Here is a 4,644-nt window from a genome sequence, read left to right as displayed (position 1 = left end):
AGCTAGGGGTGTTAAACAATAGCGCTAGTTGGGAGGCAACCCAATTTTATTTTTGAATTTTTGTTTTTTGCTTCTGTTTAGTAATAAATTTTTCATCTAGCTTCTGTTTAGATGTGTTTTCATGTTTTAATTAGTGTTTGTGCCAAGTAGAACCTATAGGATAACCTATGGTGATAGTTAATTTGATTCTGCTGAAAAACAGAAACTTTGCGCGCACGAAAATAATTTTAGTAACTCACAGAAACGTGCTTTTGCGTTGATTCTTTTTGCTGTAGATCAATAGACAAATTGCCCAGGACTTCCTCTTTTGGTAGGATTTTTAGAGTTCAGAAGTATTCGAGAGCTACAGATTTCTACAGACTGTTCTGTTTTTGACAGATTTTGTTTTTCGTGTGTTATTTGCTTATTTTGATGCATCTATGGCTAGTACGTAGGGTATGAACCATAGAGAAGTTGGAATACAGTAGTTTTAACACCAATATAAATAAAGAATGTGTTCATTACAGTACCTTATGTGGTGGTTTTTCTTTCTTACACTAACGGAGCTTATGAGATTTCCTGTTGAGTTTTGTGTTGTGAAGTTTTCAAGTTTTGGGTAAAGATTTGATGGATTATGGAATAAGGAGTGGCAAGAGCCTAAGCTTGGGGATGCCCATGGAACCCCAAGATATTCAAGGATAACCAAAAGCCTAAGCTTGGGGATGCCCCGGAAGGCATCCCCTCTTTCGTCTTCGTCTATCGGTAACTTTACTTGGAGCTATATTTTTATTTGCCACATGATATGTGTTTTGCTTGGAGCGTCTTGTATGATATTAGTCTTTGCTTTTTAGATTACCACAATCATCCGTGCTGTACAAACCTTTTGGGAGAAACCCACTTGATTAGAATTTATTAGAACACTCTATGTGCTTCACTTATATCTTTTGAGCTAGATAGTTTTTGCTCTAGTACTTCACTTATATCTTTTAGAGCATGACGGTGGCTTAATTTTGAAGAAATTGTTGATCTCTCATGCATCGCTTATATTATTTTGAGAGTCTTTTAGAACAGCATGGTATTTGATATGGTTATGAATTTGGTCCTAGAATGATGAGCATCCAAGTTGGGTATAATAAAAACTACCATAGGAAGTGCATTAAACATTATGATCAATTTGATGCTTGATAATTGTTTTGAGATATAAAGGTGGCAATGTTAGAGTCATGCTAGTTGGGTAATTATGAAATTGAGAAATACTTGTGTTGAAGTTGGCAAGTCCCGCAGCATGCATGTATGGTAAAAGTTGTGTGACAAGTTTGTTGCATGGGGTGCTCTTTTAATTGTCTTCCTTATGAGTGGAGGTCGGGATCGCGTGATGGTTAACTCCTACCAACCCTTCCCTTAGGAGCATGCGTAGTAGTACTTTGCTTCGAGGGCAAGTAGACTTTTGCAATAAATATGTGAGTCCATGGATATACGTACACTCATCCTTCCACTTTGCTAGCCTCTCTTGTGCCGCGCAACTTTCGCTGGTATCATGCACCCATTATTTACCTTCCTCAAAACAGCCACCATACCTACCTATTATGGCATTTCCATAGCCATTCCGAGATATATTGCCATGCAACTTTCCACCGTTCCATTTATTATGACACGCTCCATCATTGTCATATTGCTCTTTGCATGATCATGTAGTTGACATCGTATTTGTGGCAAGGCCACCTTCATAATTTTTCATACATGCCACTCTTGATTCATTGCATATCCCAGTACACCGCCGAAGGCATTCATATAGAGTCATATTTTGTTCTAAGTATTGAGTTGTAATTCTTGAGTTGTAAATCAATAAAAGTGTGATGATCTTCATTATTAGAGCATTATCCCAAGTGAGGAAAGGATGATGAAGACGATGATTCCCCCACAAGTCGGGATGAGACTTCAGACTTTATAAAAATAAAAGAGGCCAAAGAAGCCCATAAAAAAGAGGCCAAAGAAGCCCACCAAATAAAAAAAGAGAAAAGAGAGAAGGGACAATGCTACTATCTCTTTTCCACACTTGTGCTTCAAAATAGCACCATAATCTTCATGATAGATAGTCTCCTATGTTGTCACTTTCATATACTAGTGGGAATTTTTCATTATAGAACTTGGCTTGTATATTCCAATGATGGGCTTCCTCAAAATGCCCTAGGTCTTCGTGAGCAAGCAAGTTGGATGCACACCCACTTAGTTTATTTTGTTGAGCTTTCATACATTTATAGCTCTAGTGCATCCGTTGCATGGCAATCCCTACTCATTCACACTGATATCTATTGATGGGCATCTCCATAGCCCGTCGTTATGCCTAGTTGATGTGAGATTATCTTCTCCTTTTTTTCTCTTGACAACCACCACCATATACCACATATAGTGCTATGTCCATGGCCTACGCTCATGTATTGCGTAAGAGTTGAAAAAGCTGAAGCACGTTAAAAAGTATGAACCAATTGATTGGCTGAAACCGGGGTTGTGCATGATGGGAGTATTTTGTGTAATGAAAATGAAGCATGGCCTAACTATATGATTTTGTAGGGATAAGCTTTCTTTGGCTATGCTATTTTGATAAGACATGATTATTTGCTAGTATGCTTCAAGTATTACTATTTTTATGTTTTATAAGCTTTTATTTTGAATCATTTGGATCTGAACATTCATGCCACAATAAAGAAAATTACATTGGGAATTATGCTAGGTAGCATTCCACATCAAAAATTCTGTTTTTATCATTTACCTACTCGAGGATGAGCAGGAATTAAGCTTGGGGATGCTTGGTACGTCTCCAACGTATCTATAATTTTGATTGTTCCATGCTATTATATTACCCATTTTGGATGTTTATGGGCTTTACTTTACACTTTTATATCATTTTTGGGACTAACCTACTAACCGGAAGCCCAGCCAGAATTGTTGTTTTTTTGCCTATTTCAGTGTTTCAAAGAAAAGGAATATCAAACGGAGTCCAAACGGAATGAAACCTTTGGGAGCGATCTTTTTGGAACAAACGTGATCCAGGGGACTTGGAGTGGATGTCAAGCAACAGAGGAGGCGGCCACGAGGGTGCCCGGCGCGCCCCCTACAGGTGGGCGCCCCCCACCCTCGTGGGCCCCTCAAGCGTCCACTGACCTACTTCTTCATCCTATATATACCCACGTACCCTGAAACCATCGAGGGCACCACGAAAAACTATTTCCACCACCGTAACCTTCTGTATCCGCAAGATCCCATCTTGGAGCCTTCGCCGGCGCTCCGCCGGAGGGGGAATCGACCATGGAGGGCCTCTACATCATCTCCAAGGCCCTTCCGATGATTTGTGAGTAGTTTACCACAGACCTTTGGGTCCATAGTTATTAGCTAGATGGCTTCTTCTCTCTCTTTGAATCTCAATACAAAGTTCTCCTCAATCTTCTTCAAGATCTATTCGATGTAACTCTTTTTGCGGTGTGTTTGTCGAGATCCAATGAATTGTGGGTTTATGATCAAGTTTATCTATGAGAAATATTTGAATCTCCTCTGAATTATGTTATGTGTGATTAAGTTATCTTTGCAAGTCTCTTCGAATTATCAGTTTGGTTTGGCCTACTAGATTGATCTTTCTTGCAATGGGAGAAGTGCTTAGCTTTGGGTTTAATCTTGCGGTGTCCTTTCCCAGTGACAGCAAGGGCAGCAAGGCATGTATTGTATTGTTGCCATCGAGGATAAAAGATGGGGTTTATATCATATTGCATGAGTTTATCCCTCTACATCATGTCATCTTTCTTAATGTGTTACTCTGTTCTTTATGAACTTAATACTCTAGATGCATGCTGGATAGCGGTCGATGTGTGGAGTAATAGTAGTAAATGCAGGCATGAGCCGGTCTACTTGTCATGGACGTGATGCCCCTATACATGATCATGCCTATATAATCTCATAATTATTCGCTTTTCTATCAATTGCTCGACAGCAATTTGTTCACCCACCGTAATACTTATGCTATCTTGAGAGAAGCCACTAGTGAAACCTATGGCCCCCAGGTATATCCTTTATCATATAAGCTTTAAATCTACTATTATTTGCAACTTTACTTTTCCAATCTATATCATAAAAATACCAAAAATATATTTATCTTATCATATTATCTCTATCAGATCTCACTTTCGCAAGTGGCCGTGAAGGGATTGACAACCCCTTTATTGCGTTGGTTGCGAGTTCTTGTTTGTTTGTGTAGGTGCGTGGGACTTCTGAGGAGCCTCCTACTGGATTGATACCTTGGTTCTCAAAAACTGAGGGAAATACTTTTGCTACTTTTCTGCATCACCCTTTCCTCTTCAAGGAAAACCAACGCAAGCTCAAGACGTAGCAAGAAGGATTTCTGGCGCCGTTGCTGGGGAGGTCTTCGCTCAAGTCAAGACATACCAAGTACCCATCACAAACTCATCTCCCTCGCATTACATTATTTGCCATTTGCCTCTCATTTTCCTCTCCCCTACTTCACCCTTGCCGTTTTAGTCGCCCCCTCTTTCCCAATCCCCTCTCTCGTCCGCTCGCCTTTTGTTTGCTCGTTGTCATGGCTAGCTCAGTCTTTATCCCTTCCGACTTTGAAGTCCTTCACTTCAAGCAAAGATAAGGAGAAAATTTAAAAGATGC

Source organism: Triticum dicoccoides, chromosome 3B (assembly GCF_002162155.2).
Source record: "Triticum dicoccoides isolate Atlit2015 ecotype Zavitan chromosome 3B, WEW_v2.0, whole genome shotgun sequence".
NCBI classification, from domain to species: Eukaryota; Viridiplantae; Streptophyta; class Magnoliopsida; order Poales; family Poaceae; genus Triticum; species Triticum dicoccoides.
This window is presented reverse-complemented; position numbering follows the sequence as displayed.